Consider the following 20,821-nt stretch of genomic DNA (forward strand, 5'->3'; position numbering starts at 1 on the left):
CTGGATGTACGTAAACTGCTGTTATTAAGATAATGGGACCTCATAATTCATGTTAAGTATGGTATCTTCACGTGGTGAGTAATATAAATTCAAAGGACGTAATATTTCTCCTGGAATTTATTCATTTAATTGTTACCGTATAACACGTTTTTGTGGAAATATAATGTGTTGCAAATTTAAATACAGTGTGTGAAGTTCGCAGTTGTGACAATGCTAAGAACTTGTGATTACCACGGCGAAAATACAACTATACAAGTAAATATGCATTAATATTTTAAGTTTCTTCGTATGAAGGCAGGTTACCTTTATGAAAAACTAAAATCCCAACCGAAAAAACCTGTTACGAAGAATAAAGGAGTATGTTTCGCTCATTTTCCAGAGCTGATGATGAGTTCTGCTTTTGACTTTCTTGTTACACAGATTTACAGCAGAGCGTTTTATTGTTGATACAGAACAAGCATAAAAGTGGACGGTAACCAATTGAACCTACATATGGTTATTTCTTGGGTTCGTAATGTTGAGTACGCGCAGCCTTTTCTACCCAAAATTAATGCGAGTAAAAGCAATTCCTTGGCAATGTCCGTGAATGTGGAAAGTAATTAACAGACCTCACCAGCCATTGCGTTAATATTTTGGAAAACGAGGACCATTTCTAAACAAAAAGTGATACAAATGTTTGTGTGGAAGAAAGGGTCTTAAGAAAGTCTTCGAAGGATAGTGCCAGAAGTGTCAAGAAAAAGCAAACTAGAAAGCTACTGTATTTATGGCCATCCAGAGGTATGGTTGTAAAATCTATTACTATTATTGTACGTTTGTTGTCTCCATATTTGTATTCAAGCATAATAATAATTTGTTGGGTAAATTGACCAGTAAAACAGTCAAGCGTTGACCGCGTAGATCGTACCTCAAACCTACTTCTCCTAAAATTGCATAGACCTGGATTACGAGTTATAATGCGATTACAGGTGTTAGTGATCTCACCTGTAATTTAAAAACATTTGTAAATATTTTATAATTTCAAGGTACAGACGTATCATGTCCTTGCATTACACGGGTCGGACGGAGGAAACAGTTCGCCTCTTTGCGTGACGTCATTGGAGCTACAGTGCGGCCTGTATATCATGAAGGCAATGGTCTACGTGATTCGGTGATCTTTCAATGCTATGTTTCATCGACTGCCACGGGAGTGCGCTGTTTTGTGGCACATTTGATTATTTCTTCGTAGCAAAAGTGCCATTGCGTTAAATTTGGAATGCAGTGACGGAAGGACGTGTCTGTCCTATATGATCTCCGTTTTCTTTTTCATGGTTACTTATGCTACCTAGCATAAAGCCAATTATTATTATGTTCGTCATTTTTAGCGCCGAAGAGCACACACAGACTTTTCGATTTTCCTTTGTGAAATGTGAAATTAGTTCTGTTCCTAGGAGGGGACGCCCAAGAAGGTGTGGTGTTTTACGAAGTACTGCAGACGCCAGAGCTCGAACTAGGGTCGAGTGAATATTTTCCGCAATAGGGAAAGAAGTCTGTTGGCTTGGAACACTATTTACGATGAAACTTCCATTGAATTATTAAATGAAATTTGTATGCAATGCCAAACACCACATTTTGCTGCGGGAATGGTGAATTGATATTTTAATTCGCGTTACCACAATGCTTTGGTTTATTTTCCACTACGTCAAGTAAACGACGTACTTAAAGCTATAATGCTATATGATAATGGTTTCATGAACCATATAACAGTACACTGTCCTTTGCATCCTTCTCTGCTAGCCGTAGCCATATTCCAGGTTTAGGTCCTTATTGTTTTAAGATTCAGGGGCATCCGAGAGATAGTGAATTCGAATCCCACTGTCGGCAGCCCTGAAGATGGTTTTCCATGGTTTCCCATTTTCACACACAAGCAAATGCTGGGGCTGTACCTTAATTAAGGCCACGGCCGCTTTCTTCCCATTCCTAAGCCTTTCCTCTCCCATCGTCGCCATAAGACCTATCTGTGTCGGTGCGACGTAAAACAAATAGAAAAAAAAGATTCAAGGGATGATTCGTAGGTTTATTTCAGTTTTACTGCAAACTGCCGAGCATGATACGGCCAGCTTTATTGATAGATTCAGGTCTTTCGAATAGAATTCATTGTGAAAATTCTATAAATTCCTCTCTTAATCCAGAGACAATTGCAAAAATCTCCAACAGTTTGATAATAACCCACACGCTACATCATATCATAATGCAGGCAAAGCAATGGGACAGGAAATAAATTCGTGGCTATTGCTGCCACAGGCCACTAGTTAAAATGTATCATTGCCCAATACTTTGGTGACATACATTTATTGTAAAATTTATTCCTAAAACTCATAGCGATTTGTACACGTGTACTGGAACAGTTAGTATATAGTTAAAATATTTTCACTTATGAATCAATGTGAAATGTCATGCCTGAAGTTTCTGTTCGGTAATATTTGGAATAAATATTGCTCAAGACTCCTACTGCAGACTTCAATCGGTTTTGCGTCAATATTCAAGTTCGTGGCTCAATTCCTTCACTTGCCGGTGGAACGAGGCGGGGATCGGGGGAAGTTGTGGTCTGGAAAAAGCAATTCAAAACTTTTCTGCGACGACGAACATTTTTTATGACGCCAGAGTTTTGAAACTGACCAATTTACATTCAAGCGAATATTTAGGTTATATAAATGGGATATTGTTTCTTTTCAACAAGGTCTTAGGTCTGGAGAATCAAATCCCCGTAGATATTTCCCCGTTCCTCCAGAGGAGGTAATCAGGAATTTTGCTTGGAGTTTGTAATTATTGGAGGATTTCAGATGACTGCCAGTCGTAAGACATAGACTGCACGGTTACTAGAATATCGCATTAGACATATTGTTCGCTATTTCAGGTGAGCTCCAGTCGTAAGGTATATTTCTGTCTGTTAGGTCATCAGCCCAGAGGCTGGTCGGATCCTCAAATAGCACCACCAAAGGTTATGCGGTTATAAGGAAACCCCAAAAACCAACGGCAGCACCAAAATGAGGCGTACTAGGCAAGATGAGGAGTGAGGTAGTTTGCCATTGCTTTCCTCACTGGATCAGAAAGTGCTATTGCAGCACGACTGACCCTATGGGCAGCACCTTTCATAACACCCAGATCCACTATCATGCTTTGAATGTCATGTCATTACTCAGCACTACCCATACCCCAGCAGCTTCCATATTGTCACAGCCATGGATGTTGTCTGGGATTTGGGTGGAAGCTACACTTTACCCTGCCCTGTGCCAAGCGATGGATGCAAAAGGTATATTTATATCAGTAATAATAATAATAATAATAATAATAATAATAATAATAATAATAATAATAATAATAATAATAATAATAATAATAATAATAATAATAATAATAATGAAAAATCAAGTGAGAAGCAGGAAGCTCATGGTATTCATCAGAAGGAGAATGATGGTCTTTCTTCATTGGTGATCTGTTCGGAGAATGGTTGGCAGCATTTGCACACTCTTCACGTTTCTCTGCTTTCCTTTTTGTTTTTTCTTAGGTATTGCATCCCACATATTTTTCATAATATGTTCAAATTAGCTCAGCCATGGTTTTACCCTAGATCTTTTCCCATTCATATATCACTGTATTAATTGTTTAGGAGTTCTTCATGTTTCATTGTTTACAGTTGAATTCAACAGGAATCCCTTCTCATCCATTCTTCTAAAAGAAACCACATTTCCCTATGCGAAATACAAATGATCATAAGTATGTCTTTCAGTCATGGCCATCCATCAACGGCTGTTAATTTCACATGGCAAACAGCCGTAAGACATAACCTGTACGGTTGCTAGGTAACATTGTGTGACCATCCATCCATATCTTACATCACTGCCTGCATGGTTGCTAGGTAACATTGTGTGACCATCCATCCATATCTTACATCACTGCCTGCATGGTTGCTATGGTTCTAATTCCGTCACACATTTTATCGCATTACGTTAAACAAATTTTCGCATGTCCCCCAGACATAAGACATATTTATGTCCAAAAGAAACTTTTCCCTTTGCGAAAATCTAATGATGTCAGGAATTTTAACTTAAAGCCGCAGCATCAGCATCTTTGGCAACCAAGGCCTACGTTAACCACTACTGTGACGTCACTGACAGTACAGTTATATTTCAACGCACACTATTTATACAAATCCAGAGCCGCAGCATCTTTGGCGACCAAGGCCTACGTTAACCACTAATGTGACGTCACTGACAGTATAGTTATATTTCAACACACACTATTTATACAAATCCAGAGCATCTTTGGCGAACAAGGCCTACGATAACAACTAATGTGACGTCACTGACAGTACAGTTATATTTCAACACACACTATTTATACAAATCCAGAGCCGCAGCATCTTTGGCGAACAAGGCCTACGATAACAACTAATGTGACGTCACTGACAGTACAGTTATATTTCAACACACACTATTTATACAAATCCAGAGCCGCAGCATCTTTGGCGAACAAGGCCTACGATAAGTACTAACGTGACGTAATGTCCGTCAAACTTTTTGTACCGTTACACATATTTTCGGATGGCCCCCAGCCATAAGACGTATCTGTGTCAGAATGATCGTTCTTTTGATCTGAAGATGCACGGGGCCTGCATGTAGCATGCAGTAGATGGTTCCCCAACATTCCACAACACTGGCCCGGGCGCTGGTAGCGGCTGAGGAGAGTCTGCTCACGGCTGGCTGAGCAAACGACGGACTCTTGTATGCTTGTTAGGTGCGTAATGACCTGACTTACCTGCCGCGCTTCTCTCACGCGGATGTAAATATCAGTGGTGAAAAATTACATTATAAAATAGGTGAAATAACATTTAAAGAGGTACCCTGATTCAGCGAATTGAACATAAGGAGAAAAACCTGACGTATTACGTTTCCCGTAAGAAATACAATAAAATCTTGATAAGATGTTGTCCAATGGCCAGCATGAATACCCTGTGTTAAGGGGGAGAAACTAGTACCTATATAGTGCTTGTAGATATTGATGACGTGAGTTGAGCGACCGTGCAGGCTGTGATGTGAAGTATAGATTGATGGCCATGAGTAGTATAATACAGGGATTCGGCCGCCTCCTCCCGCGGGAAATTTGAATTTTGGCGGGAAATTTGAATTTTGGCGGGAAATTTGAATTTTGGCGGGAGATTTGAATTTGTAAACAAAGCCACGTGCTTTTTGACAGCTGTCATCGACAACAACGCATCGCTAACCTCACTGCTGCCATCTTGACGGGCCTAAACCTTAGTGGTACCAACTTAACCTAATTAGCGTGAGGTAAACAAAGCCACGTGTTTTCTTGACAGCCACGTGCTTTTTGACAGACAACAACGCATTGCTAATCTCAGTACTGCCATCTTGCCCGGCCTAAACCTCAGTAGTACCAACTTAACCTAACTAGTGCGAGGTAAATAAAGCCACGTGTGTTTTGACAGCCACGTGCTTTTTGACAGACAACCTCAGTACTGCCATCTTGACGGGCCTAAACCTCAGTAGTACCAACTTAACCTAACTAGCGCGTGGTAAACAAAGCCACGTGCTTTTTTGACAGCTGTCATCCGCCATCTTTAAACTACAGAGCACTGTGCTGCCCTCTTTATCGTAGTAGATGTAAAATTCGTCACCTGTCATCGGCAGTGCTACCATCGTGGCGGGCCTAAACCTTAGTGCTACCAACTTAACCTCACTAGCGTGAGATAAACAAAGCCACGTGCAGCTGACATCCGCCATCTTTAATCCAGAGAGCACAGTGCTGCCCTCTTTAGCTACTTACCTTTGAAATGTGGTACGTCACAGCTGTCATCCGCCATCTTGCATCCGAAACCTCAGTGCTGTACTCTTTAGCTGAAATGTAGTGGCGGCAAATTCTTTATGCTCTTGTTTGGAAACAAAGCAACGTTCAGCTGTCATCCGCCATCTTTAATCTAGAGAGCACCGTGCTGCCATCTTTAGCTACTTACCTTTGAAATGTGGTACGTCACAGCTGTCATCCGCCATCTTGCATCGCAAACCTCAGTGCTGCACTCTTTAGCTAGATACCTTTGAAATGTAGTGGCGAGTAGTATAATTGGATGGTTCGGCCATCTCCTCCTCCTCCCGCGGCGCGGGAAATTTGAATTCTGGCGGGAAATTTGAATTTTGGCGGGAGATTTGAATTTGTATACAAAGCCACGTGCTTTTTGACAGCTGTCCTCGACAACAACGCACCGCTAACCTCACTGCTGCCATCTTGACGGGCCTAAACCTCAGTAGTGCCAACTTAACCTAACTAGCGTGAGGTAAACAAAGCCACGTGTTTTTTGACAGCCACGTGCTTTTTGACAGACAACAACGCATCGCTAACCTCAGTACTGCCATCTTGACGGGCCTAAACCTCAGTAGTGCCAACTTAACCTAACTAGCGCGAGGTAAACAAAGCCACGTGCTTTTTGACAGCCACGTGCTTTTTTGACAGCTGTCACTTAATCTAACTAGCGCGAGGTAAACAAAGCCACGTGTTTTTTGACAGCCACGTGCTTTTTGACAGACAACAACGCATCGCTAACCTCAGTACTGCCATCTTGACGGGCCTAAACCTCAGTAGTGCCAACTTAATCTAACTGGCGCGAGATAAACAAATCCACGTGTTTTTTGACAGCCACGTGCTTTTTTGACAGCTGTCATCCGCCATCTTTAAACTACAGAGCACTGTGCTGCCCTCCTTAGATGTAAAATTCGTCACCTGTCATCTGCAGCTGCCCTCTTTAGCTACTTACCTTTGAAATGTGGTACGTCACAGCTGTCATCTTGCCATCTTGCATCGCAAACCTCAGTGCTGCACTCTATGTAGTGGCGGCAAATTCCACGTGCTCTTGTTTGGAAACAAAGCCACGTGCAGCTGTCATCCGCCATCTTTAATCCAGAGAGCACCGTGCTGCCCTCTTTAGCTACTTACCTTTGAAATGTGGTACGTCACAGCTGTCATCCGCCATCTTGCATCGCAAACCTCAGTGCTGCACTCTATTTAGTGACGGCAAATTCCACGTGCTCTTGTTTGGAAACAAACCTATGCGCTTTTTTGTCAGCTATCATCCGCCATCTTTAATCCAGAGAACACCGTGCTGCCCTCTATGTGGTGGTGGTAAATTCTACACGCTTTACAAACCCATGTGCTTTTCTGACAGCTGTCAACCGCCAGAGAGCACCGTGCTGCCCTCTTTATGCCGGTGGCAAATTCTACGTGCTTTTTCACAGCTGTCATCCGCAAGAGAGCACCGTGCTGCCATCTTTAGCTAGATACCTGTGGTGGCGGCAAATTCCACGTGCTCTTGTTTAGTAAACAAAGCCACGTGCAGCTGTCGTCCGCCATCCTTAATCAATAGAGCACTGTGCTGCGGGAAATTTCGTCAGCTGTCATCCGCCATCTTTAATCTACAGAACACCGTGCTGCTCTCTGTAGTAGCGGGGAATTTGAAAAGTTCTGTTAGCTATCATCCGCCATCTTTAATCAAGAGAGCACCGTGTTGCCCTCTTTAGCTAGATACCTTTGAACTGTGGTGGCGGCAAATTCCACGTGCTCTTGTTTAGTAAACAAAGCCACGTGCAGCTGTCATCCGCCATCTTTAATCAACACAGCACCGTGCTGCGGGCAATTTCGTCAGCTGTCATCCGCCATCTTTAATCTACAGAACACCGTGCTGCCCTCTTTATGGCTACTACCTTAAGCACGTAGTAGCGGGCAATTTGAAAAGTTCTGTTAGCTATCATCCGCCATCTTTAATCAAGAGAGCACCGTGCTGCCCTCTTTGTTGTGGCGGCAAATTCCACGCGCTCTTGTTTGGAAACAAACTCACGTGCTTTTTTGACAGCTACCATCCGCCCTGCTCTCTGTAATAACGGGTAATTTGAAAAGTTCTGTTAGCTATCATACGCCATCTTTGAGCACCGTGCTGCTATCTATGTGGTGGCGGAAAATTCCACGTGCTTTACAAACTCACGCGCAGCTGTCATCCGCCATCTTACATCGCAAACCTCAGTGCTACACTCTTTAGTTGAAAAATGGTGGTGGATAATTTAAAAAGAAAAATTCTACAGCAGCCATCTCTCGACGCTAATTGCACAAGATGGTGGCTATACATGACTCCTTAAAGGTTCTTATGCAAGATGATCGCTATACATAGACGCCCTTGGGATGCTTACGCAAGATGGCGGTTATACAAGGCTCCTTATGAGACACCCTAGGGATGCTTGCGCGAGATGGTGGTTGCTCTTAAGAGGCGGCTTAAGGATCCTTGCACAAGATGGCTAGAGACGCCCTAAGGATGCTTGCGCAAGATGGCGCACGCAAGATGGCGGCTATACATAGCTCCTTATGAGACAGCCAGTACTCGATACAACATGTGATCAGAACATTGACTGATGTGTTCAGAACACAAAATAAGTAGAATCGAACACTGTACTCGATGTCGTTAACTTCAACATGTGATTAAAACATTGTGTGGTGTGTTCAGAACACTACATAAGTAGAATCGAACGCTGTACAACATGTTAGGGGATACCTTTGTTCTAAGAAGATCAGATTGAAACATAACAAGACTAGAATTGAACACTGCACTCGATGTCGTTACATGTGATCAGAACAATGATTGATGTGTTCAGATCACTAAACAAGTAGAACCGAACACTGTACAACATGTTAGGGGATACCTTTGTTCTAAGAAGATCAGATTGAAACATAACAAGACTAGACTTGAACACAGCACTCGATACAACATGTAATCAGAACATTGATTGATGTGTTCAGATCACTAAACAAGTAGAACCGAACACTGTACAACATGTTAGGGGATACCTTTGTTCTAAGAAGATCAGATTGAAACATAACAAGACTAGAATTGAACACTGCACTCGATGCAACATGTAATCAGAACATTGATTGATGTGTTCAGATCACTAAACAAGTAGAACCGAACACTGTACAACATGTTAGGGGATACCTTTGTTCTAAGAAAATTAGATTGAAACTAACAAGACTAGAATCGAACACTGCACTCGATGTCGTTAACCTTAACATGTGATCCGATACAACATGTTAGGGGATACCTTTGTCCTAAGAACCGAACACTGTACAACATGTTAGGGGATACCTTTGTTCTAAGAAAATTAGATTGAAACTAACAAGACTAGAATCGAACACTGCACTCGGTGTCGTTAACCTTAACATGTGATCCGATACAACATGTTAGGGGATACCTTTGTTCTAAGAAAATTAGATTGAAACATAGCAAGCCTAGAATCGAACACTGTAAGAACATTGTTTGATGTGTTCAGTACAACTTCAATGTTTTACCTAGTGTAAAACACACACTGTGCACATACCGCATAGCTATCTCGCCTATCACGAAAATTAAAAAAAAAACACTGTGCACATATCGCATAGCTAACACTTCAAATGATTTGCTTAGTACGAAAATAAAAAAATCTATACCGCGTAGCTAACTCGTTCATCACACTGCTAAGACGCTTAGTAATTGTGAATACACTCATACGAAAATCAAGAAAGCACACTGCGTAGCCAACTCGCTCGGGTCACTCGCTTAGTAATTGCAACACTGATACACACACGGATAAGAATGTGGCGAGATACTACATACTTACATGTTAAAAAAAATATTGGGGGTGAAAGATCATAAATTATATGTACACATGTTGTCTCCTCCAAGTTGTAAGGTGAAATAGACGCAGTACTGCGAGTTTCCGCTCTAGCTAGCGAACGGAAGTAGCATGATATCTCAGCACAAAAAATAAATAAATAAATAAATAAAAAAAATGCGTGAGCTTGCAAGTCAGACACAATGATGGATACCGCGATTCAAATCCTGGCAACTTATGCCGTCAGGAAGGGCATCCGGCGAGCATCTAGCTGTAAATCCCCGATTCTCATGTTAGAAGTTGTAAAACATTCTTAATCCCAGTTCTTTGACGTCAGGAAGGGCAACCAGTCGAAAACAATAGTGTATGATGTAAGAGGCTGGATACAGCCAGTTTTGCGTCAGGAACGATAACTAGTCTTAAAACAAATTCTTGCGATTTAAAATCTTAGTTTTGCGTCAGGAAGGGCATCCGGCTGTAAAACAATAGTTCGTGATACAGCGATTTAAAATCTAAGAAGAGCATCTAGCTGTAAATCCCCGATTCTCATGTTAGAAGTTGTAAAACATTCTTAATCCCAGTTCTTTGACTTCAGGAAGGGCAACCAGTCGAAAACAATAGTGTATGATGTAAGAGGCTGGATACAGCCAGTTTTGCGTCAGGAACGACAACTAGTCTTAAAACAAATTCTTGCGATTTAAAATCTTAGTTTTGCGTCAGGAAGGGCATCCGGCTGTAAAACAATAGTTCGTGATACAGCGATTTAAAATCTAAGAAGAGCATCTAGCTGTAAATCCCCGATTCTCGTGTTAGAAGTTGTCAAACAGATTCTTAATCCGAGTTCTTTGACGTCAGGAAGGGCAACCGGTCGAAAACAATAGTGTATGATGTAAGAGGCTGGATACAGCCAGTTTTGCGTCAGGAACGACAACTAGTCTTAAAACAAATTCTTGCGATTTAAAATCTTAGTTTTGCGTCAGGAAGGGCATCCGGCTGTAAAACAATAGTTCGTGATACAGCGATTTAAAATCTAAGAAGAGCACCTAGCTGTAAACCCCCGATTCTCGTGTTAGAAGTTGTCAAACAGATTCTTAATCCGAGTTCTTTGACGTCAGGAAGGGCAAACGGTGGAAAACAATAGTGTATGATGTAAGAGGTTAGATACTACCAGTTTTGCGTCAGGAAGGGCAACTCAACAAATTCTTGCGATTTAAAATCTTAGTCAGGAAGGGCATCCGGCTGTAAAACAATAGTTCATGATAGAGCGATTTAAAATCTAAGAAGAGCATCTAGCTGTAAATCCCCGATTCTCAAGTTGTAAAACAGATTCTTAATCCGAGTTCTTTGACGTCAGGAAGGGCAACCGGTCGAAAACAATAGTGTATGATGTAAGAGGCTAGATACTGCTAGTTTTGCGTCAGGAAGGACAACTAGTCTTAAAACAAATTCTTGCGATTTAAAATCTCAGTCAGGAAGGGCATCCGGCTATAAAACAATAGTTCATGATACAGCGATTTAAAATCTAAGAAGAGCATCTAGCTGTAAATCTCCGATTCTCGTGTTAGAAGTTGTAAAACAGATTCTTAATCAGAGTTCTTTGACGTCAGGAAGGGTAACCGGTCGAAAACAATTATCGAACACGCATCGCGAAGGCAAGAGTGTGCAGCGATATGCATGTTTAGACTTGCGGATTACGAAAGATACATAACAAGACTTGAGTTTTAAAACAAATTCTTGCGATTTAAAATCTTAGTTTTGTGTCAGGAAGGGCATCCGGCTGTAAAACAATAGTTCGTGATACAGCGATTTAAAATCTAAGAAGAGCATCTAGCTGTAAATCCCCGATTCTCGTGTTAGAAGATGTAAAACAGATTCTTAATCCGAGTTCTTTGACGTCAGGAAGGGCAACCGGTCGAAAACAATAGTGTATGATGTAAGAGGCTAGATACTGCTAGTTTTGCGTCAGGAAGGGCAACTCAACAAATTCTTGTGATTTAAAATCTTAGTTTTGTGTCAGGACGGGCATCCGGCTGTAAAACAATAGTTCGTGATACATCGATTTAAAATCTAAGAAAAGCATCTAGCTGTAAATCCCCGATTCTCGTGTTAGAAGTTGTAAAACAGATTCTTAATCCTAGTTCTTTGAGGTCAGGAAGGGCAACCGGTTGAAAACAATAGTGTATGATGTAAGAGCATAGATACTACCAGTTTTGCGTCAGGAAGGGCAACTCAACAAATTCTTGCGATTTAAAATCTTAGTTTTGCGTCAGGAAGGGCATCCGGCTGTAAAACAATAGTTCGTGATACAGCGATTTAAAATCTAAGAAGAGCATCTAGCTGTAAACCCCGATTCTCGTGTTAGAATTTGTAAAACAGATTCTTAATCCGAGTTCTTTGACGTCACTAAGGGCAACCTGTCGAAAACAATAGTGTACGATGTAAGAGGCTAGATACTGCCAGTTTTGCGTCAGGAACGGCAACTCAACAAATTCTTGCGATTTAAAATCTTAGTTTTGCGTCAGGAAGGGCATCCGGCTGTAGTGATACAGCGATTTAAAATATAAGAAGAGCATATAGCTGTAAATCCCCGATTTTCGTGTTAGAAGTTGTCAAACAGATTCTTAATCCGATTTCTTTGACGTCAGGAAGGGCAACCGGTCGAAAATAATAGTGTATGATGTAAGAGCTTAGATACTACCAGTTTTGCGTCAGGAAGGGCAACTAGTCTTAAAACAAAACAGATTCTTAATCCTAGTTCTTTGACGTCAGGAAGGGCAACCGGTTGAAAACTATAGTGTATGATGTAAGAGGCTAGATACTGCCAGTTTTGCGTCAGGAAGGGCAACTAGTCTTAAAACAAATTCTTGCGATTTAAAATCTTAGTTTTGCGTCAGGAAGGGCATCCGGCTGTAAAACAATAGTTCGTGATACAGCGTTTTAAAATCTAAGAAGAGCATCTAGCTGTAAACCCCCGATTCTAGTGTTAGAAGTTGTCAAACAGATTCTTAATCCGAGTTCTTTGACGTCAGGAAGGGCAACCGGTCGAAAACAATAGTGTATGATGTAAGAGCTTAGATACTATCACTTTTGCGTAAGGAAGGGCAACTAGTCTTAAAACAAATTCTTGCGATTTAAAATCTTAGTTTTGCGTCAGGAAGGGCATCCGGCTGTAAAACAATAGTTCGTGATACAGCGATTTAAAATCTAAGAAGTGCATCTAGCTGTAAAACCCCGATTCTCGTGTTAGAAGTTGTAAAAGAGATTCTTAATCCAAATTTTTGACGTCAGGAAGGGCAACCGGTGGAAAACAATAGTGTATGATGTAAGAGGCTGGATACTGCCAGTTTTGCGTCAGGAAGGGCAACTAGTCTTAAAACAAATTCTTGCGATTTAAAATCTTAGTTTTGCGTCAGGATGGGCATCCGGCTGTAAAACAATAGTTCACGATACAGCGATTTAAAATCTAAGAGCATCTAGCTGTAAAACCCCGATTCTCGTGTTAGAAGTTGTAAAACAGATTCTTAATCCGAGTTCTTTGACGTCAGGAAGGGCAACCGGTCGAAAACAATAGTGTATGATGTAAGAGGCTAGATACTGCCAGTTTTGCGTCAGGAAGGGCAACTAGTCTTAAAACAAATTCTTGCGATTTAAAATCTTAGTTTTGCGTCAGGAAGGGCATCCGGTTGTAAAACAATAGTTCACATACAGCGATTTAAAATCTAAGAAGTGCATCTAGCTGTAAATCCCCGATTCTCATGTTAGAAGTTGTAAAACAGTTTCTTAATCGGAGTTCTTTGACTTCAGGAAGGGCAACCGGTCGAAAACAATAGTGTATGATGTAAGAGGCTAGATACTGCCAGTTTTGGCGTCATTAAGGGCAACTAGTCTTAAAACAAATTCTTGCGATTTAAAATCTTAGTTTTGCGTCAGGAAGGGCATCCGGCTGTAAAACAATAGTTCGTGATACAGCGATTTAAAATCTAAGAGGTGCTTCTAGCTGTAAAACCCCGATTCTCGTGTTAAAAAGAGCATCTAGTTGTAAAAGAGATTCTTAATCCAAGTTCTTTGACGTCAGGAAGGGCAACCGCTCGAAAACAATAGCGTATGATGTAAGAGGCTAGATACTGCTTTTTAAAATCCTAGAAGGACATCCTGTTGTAAAACGGATTCTTGTGATTTAAAATCTCGCGTCAGGAAGGGCAACCGGTCGTAAAACAAATTCTTGCGATTTAAACTCCTGCGTCAGGAGGAGGCACTCGGCTTTAAAACATATTTTTAATCCCGGCCCTGCTACGTTAGGAACCACATCTAGCTGTAAAGACAGGAGCTTCAAACATTTACAGTTTTAAGCTTTAGGAACGGGTTATGGGTTACATTTTTTGTTCTACTGCATAGAACACTATCTTTGAACTTGTATCGGCGCAGTCATTCAGAGCGAGGTATGGAATGCGTGTGTTGGCTGAAATTGTACACGTATCTTCCGGCTGTAGTAACCTTGAACGAAGACACTGCGTGGTGATAAGCTACTTGTAACTCACCATGTAAGCTCCTAACATAAAATATGATTATACGGAGAGGTTAAAACACACAGTGCTAGCATATAGCCCACTCCGATCGAAAGAGCCTGCACGGCGCCGGCATGTAGGCTACTCCTGTTGAAGGAGCCTGTACAAGGTTTAACACCCCTCCATCAACAACCCTTACTTAATGCTGGCTTTTTTTGCACGCCCTCGAAACTACCTAAGAATGTAATATACAATAGTAGGGAGAGGGTAAAACTCGGTGCCAGCACATAGCCTACTCCCACCGAAGAAGCCTGCACACAACTTAACGCCTCCATCCGACAAATGAATCACCCTCAACACTCTTGTACTCACAATCAGTTTCGGGGAAGCCTGCACAAGGTTTAACACCCCCATCAACAGCCCTTACTTAATGCTGGCTTTTTGCTCGCCCTCAGCCTGCACACAGCTTATCACCTCCATCCGACAGATGAATCACTATCAAGATCTTGTACTCGCAATCATTTTCGAAGGAGTCTGCACAAGGTTTAACGCCCCCATCAACAGCCCTTACTTAATGCTGGCTCTTTGCACGCCCTCGAAACTACCTGAGAATGTAATATGCAACAGTAGGATCACCCCCATCCGACAAATGAATCACCCTCAACACGGGTTTTACAGCTAGATGCACTTCCTAGATTTTAAATCGCTGTATCACGAACTATTTTTTACAGCCGGATGCCCTTCCTGACCCAAAACTAATATTTTAAATCGCAAGAATTTGTTTTAAGACTAGTTGCCCTTCCTGACGCAAAACTAGCAGTATCTAACCTCTTACATCATACACTATTGTTTTCGACCGGTTGCCCTTCCTGACGTAAAAGAACTCGGATTAAGAATCTGTTTTACAACTTCTAACACGAGAATCGGGGTTTTACAGCTAGATGCTCTTCTTAGATTTTAAATCGCTGTGTCACGAACTATTGTTTTACAGCCGGATGCCCTTCCTGACGCAAAATTAGATTTTAAATCAGGAGAATTTGTTTTAAGACTAGTTGCCCTTCCTGACGCAAAACTAGCAGTATCTAGCCTCTTACATCATACACTATTGTTTTCGACCGGTTGCCCTTCCTGACTTCCAAGAACTGGGATTAAGAATGTTTTACAACAAGTTGCTCTTTCTAACATGAGAATCGGGGATTTACAGCTAGATGCTCGCTGGATGCCCTTCCTGACGGCATAAGTTGCCAGGATTTGAATCGCGGTATCCATCATTGTGTCTGACTTGCATGTATGCAAGCTCACGCGTATTTTTTTTTTGCTGAGATATCATGCTACTTCCGTTCGCCAGCTATAGCGGAAACTCGCAGTACTGCGTCTATTTCGTCCTACAACTTGGAGGAGACAACATGTGTACATATAATTTATGACCTTTCACCCCCAATTTTTTTTAAAAAACATGTAAGTATGTAGTATCTCGCAACATTCTTAACCGTGTGTGTATCAGTGTTATAGTCGTGTTGCAGTTACTAAGCGAGTGACCCGAGCGAGTTGGCTACGCAGTGTGCTTTCTTGATTTTCGTATGACATATATCAGTGTATTTGCAATTACTAAGCGCCTTAGCAGTGCGATGAACGAGTTAGCTACGCGGTATAGATTTTTTATTTTCGTACTAAGCAAATCATTTGAAGTATTGCCGAGTTAGCTATGCGATATGTGCACAGTGTGTTTTTGATTTTCATACTAGGCAAGTGATAGGCGAGATAGCTATGCGATATGTGCACAGTGTGTGTTTTACACTAGGTAAATCATTGAAGTTCTACTTTTGCTCTGAACACATCAAACAATGTTCTTACAGTGTTCGATTCTAGTCTTGCTATGCTTCAATCTAATTTTCTTAGAACAAAGGTATCCCCTAACATGTTGTATCGGATCACATGTTAAGGTTAACGACATCGAGTGCAGTGTTCGATTCTAGTCTTGTTATGTTTCAATCTAATTTTCTTAGAACAAAGGTATCCCCTAACATGTTGTACAGTGTTCGGTTCTACTTGTTTAGTGATCTGAACACATCAATCAATGTTCTGATCACATGTTAAGGTTAACGACATCGAGTGCAGTGTTCAATTCTAGTCTTGTTATGTTTCAATCTGATCTTCTTAGAACAAAGGTATCCCCTAACATGTTGTACAGCGTTCGATTCTACTTATGTAGTGTTCTGAACACACCAAACAATGTTTTAATCACATGTTGAAGTTAACGACATCGAGTATAGTGTTCGATTCTAGTCTTGATCACTTATTTTGTGTTCTGAACACATCAATCAATGTTCTGATCACATGTTGTATCGAGTACTGGCTGTCTCATAAGGAGCTATGTATAACCGCCATCTTGCGTCCGCCATCTTGTGCAAGCATCCTTAGGGGTGGGGGCGTCTCTAGCCATCTTGTGCAAGGATCCTTAAGCCGCCTCATAAGAGCAACCCCCATCTTGCGCAAGCATCCCTAGGGTGTCTCATAAGGAGCCTTGTATAACCGCCATCTTGCGCAAGCATCCCAAGTGCGTCTCATAGGAAACTATGTATAGCGATCATCTCGCATAAGCACCTTTAAGGAGTCATGTATAGCCACCATCTTGTGCAATTAGCGTCGAGAGATGGCTGCTGTAGAATTTTTCTTTTTAAATTATCCGCCACCGTATTTCAAATGTATGTACCTAAAGAGTGTAGCACTGAGCTCTATAGATTAAAGATGGCGGATGACAGCTGACAAAAAGCGCGTGAGTTTGTTTACTAAACAAGAGCACGTGGAATTTGCCGCCACCACAGTTCAACTAAAGATGGCAGCACGGTGCTATCTTGATTAAAGATGGCGGATGACAGCTAACAGAACTTTTCAAATTACCCGCTACTACAGAGAGCAGCACGGTGCTCTGTGTATTAAAGATGGCGGATGACAGCTGTCAAAATGCACGTGGAATTTGTCACCGGCACAAAGAGGGCAGCACGGTGCTCTCTGGCGGTTGACAGCTGTCAGAAAAGCACATGAGTTTGTTTCCAAACAAGAGCACGTAGAATTTACCACCACCACATAGAGGGCAGCACGGTGCTCTCTAGATTAAAGATGGCGGATGATAGCTGCACGTGGCTTTGTTTCCAAACAGGATCATAAAGAATTTTTCAAATTGCCGCCACTACATTTCAAACTAAAGAGTGCAGCACTGAGGTTTGTGATGCAAGATGGCGGATGACAGCTGTTCGTACCACATTTCAAAGGTAAGTAGCTAAAGAGGGCAGCACGGTGCTCTCTAGATTAAAGATGGTGGTTGACAGCTGCACGTATCTTTGTTTCCAAACAAGAGCACTTGGAATTTGCCGCCACTACATTTCAAAGGTATCTAGCTAAAGAGTGCAGCACTGAGGTTTGCGATGCAAGATGGCGGATGACAGCTGTGACGTACCACATTTCAAAGGTAAGTAGCTGAAGAGGGCAGCACGGTGCTCTCTAGATTAAAGATGGCGGATGACAGCTGCACGTGGCTTTGTTTCCAAACAAGAGCATAAAGAATTTGCCGCTACTACATTTCAGCTAAAGAGTGCAGCACTGAGGTTTCGGATGCAAGATGGCGGATGACAGCTGTGACGTACCACATTTCAAAGGTAAGTAGCTAAATAGGGCAGCACTGTGCTCTCTGGATTAAAGATGGCGGATGTCAGCTGCACGTGTCTTTGTTTATCTCACGCTAGTGAGGTTAAGTTGGTAGCACTAAGGTTTAGGCCCGCCAAAATGGCAGCACTGCCGATGACAGGTGACGAATTTTACATCTACTACGATAGAGAGGGCAGCACAGTGCTCTGTAGTTTAAAGATGGCGGATGACAGCTGTCAAAAAGCACGTGTCTTTGTTTACCACGCGCTAGTTAGGTTAAGTTGGTACTACTGAGGTTTAGGCCCGTCAAGATGGCAGTACTGAGGTTAGCGATACGTTGTTGTCTGTCAGAAAGCACGTGGCTGTCAAAAAACACGTGGCTTTGTTTACCTCGCGCTAGTTAGGTTAAGTTGGTACTACTGAGGTTTAGGCCCGTCAAGATGGCAGTACTGAGGTTAGCGATGCGTTGTTGTCTGTCAAAAAGCACGTGGCTGTCAAAAAATACGTGGCTTTGTTTACCTCACGCTAGTTAGGTTATGTTGGTACCACTGAGGTTTAGGCCCGTCAAGATGGCAGCAGTGAGGTTAGCGATGCGTTGTTGTCGATGACAGCTGTCAAAAAGCACGTGGCTTTGTTTACAAATTCAAATCTACCGCCTAAATTCAATTTTCCCGCCAAAATTCAAATTTCCTGCCAAAAATCAAATTTCCCGCGGGAGGAGGCGGCCGAATCCCTGTATTATACTACTGCCATGGCCTGTGCAGTTCTCAAGGTGACGCATTTCGTTACACACATTTTCGGATCGAACCTAGCTCTAAGATCTCAGCACGTTCTCGTAAATCTTCTAAAGTGGTAACTCCAAAAATGAACTCGTTTGACCAACTGCAGTGTTCATGACGTAAAGCCATACACTAAAAGGCAAATATCGCCGCCTAATTCTTTTTTTAACGGCTCATCACTGCTGCCAACTTGACTAGTTACCGATTGAAATCACGAGACGTAACCATTAACAAATTAACCTCAATGTAACTATCAATAATGGAGGTTCCTTTATCCAAGTAAATTATCAATTAAGTTATTTAGAATTAAGTCTGTTTTCAAGCTTAATGAGGAATTAAAGCAATACACACTCGCTCTCAATTCATTGTATTTCTGTCTTTACTTTGATATACGCATTGCTATAACCATAATCTTCGGTGTTTGCCTGGTGTAAATAATTCAGCTCGCTCCATGAAATTTGCTATTATTTGTGGGACTGAAGAGAAACCACGCTGTAATAATAAACACAAGTAAGGTCTACATATGCGTAAGTCTGTAAGCCGTACCAAAGCCGTGACATCACAAGGTTAGGTTGATAACGACATTTCTTTCCAATTCACAGAACAATAGGATATGAGATACAGACAACCCGCACATTTTACAGCCGAGACCTCTACACGAGGTGAAGGTGGGTGTGTGGTGCGCCATCAGTGCCCGACGAATTATTGGCCCGATATTTTTTTCAGGACACGATTACTTCTGACAGTTATATTCACAACATTCTGGAACCATTTTTTGCTGAACTGACTGAAGAAGAGAAAAAGGTACGGCTATTTCCAGCAGGATAGTGCAACGGCCCATGCGACGGTTACAGGAATTGTTCGATGATGATCAGATCATCAGTAAAGGCTTATGGCCCCCTCGTTCGCCTGATTTAAGCACATGTGATTTTTATCTATGGGGAAATCTTAAAGGAAAAGTTTACAGGAATAATCCTCGAACTGCAGAAGAATTAAAAATTGAAATTAGGAACATTTTGCGTTCTATCGGTGTCCATGATTTACAAAGTGTGTTTCGAAATCTCATTGCACTAAAAGGCAAATATCGCTTGCTTGCATTGCAGCTGAAGGAGATCAAAGGCAAATATCGCTTGCTTGCATTGCAGCTGAAGGAGATCACTTTCAGCATCGTCTGTAAATACTGGTGAGTTTCAGTTTAATTTCCTAGTTGATTTACTTATTTATTATTTATTTATTTATTTATTTATTTATTTATTTATTTATTTATTTATTACTAGTGAGTTCAGTTTAATTTCCTATTTCATTTATTTATTTGTTTATTCATTTACTTATTTGTCCAGAGCGTCTATGTAGCCGGTGAGTTCAGTTTCGTTTAGTTTCTATAGACGTAATCATGCCGCTTCTTTGAGCCGACTATGTCTGCTTGTCATGGCGGGCACTGCGCTCGCTGTGTCCGTTTCCCAGCGCGCCTAATCCTCGGCACTCCGCTCTGAAGTTTTAAATTAATCACCCTGTAGTAGTAGAAATGAGTGTGTTTATTTTGTTATAGCCACTGTCAACGTGTCTCTCAGTTCAGTACGGGAGAATATGGAATTTTCCGGTGTTGTCTATAGTGTATTTGGTTAAAGCTCAAGCAAAATATGCCATTTATTCCTTTGATTTAATTCTGAAAAATAGCTCTAATAAATTTATCGTCACAGATCGTTTTCATTTGAAGAAAATGGTGGTCTTAAAAGTCATTATTCATTTCTGCGTTAAAGTTGTCGGTTGAGAAGTCTGATCGATGATGGCAGTGGCTTGCGGTAGCAGGCATGAACAAATGGCACTGTCCTCCTTTTGTTAAACTGACTAATCATCTCATTGAAATTCAGGAAAGAGTGACGCACCTTGTTAGAGAAAACGAACCGTGCTCCCGCTTTGTGCGAGGGGACCTTGATTTTCATTACGCTTAATGAGACGCTAAGGTTTCTCTGTGTGTTTGCAAGTCTCTGGAGCAAAGGAATTAAACCGACCGTGAAATTATTCTATAACCAATCATGAAAGGACCTTTCATGACGTGCATTCAATAACGGATCTCTATTACTCATCTCGATTACATCTTATTGATTCAGCTAGCGTTGTTGTTAAAAATTACTCTCCCTCTTTCTGGATGTAAATACCTCAGCTAAACTTTGATATATTACAAGGAAACGCTTTTCAGATAATAATTCTCAAC

This window comes from Anabrus simplex, chromosome 12, assembly GCF_040414725.1.
Source record: "Anabrus simplex isolate iqAnaSimp1 chromosome 12, ASM4041472v1, whole genome shotgun sequence".
Taxonomy (NCBI): Eukaryota; Metazoa; Arthropoda; class Insecta; order Orthoptera; family Tettigoniidae; genus Anabrus; species Anabrus simplex.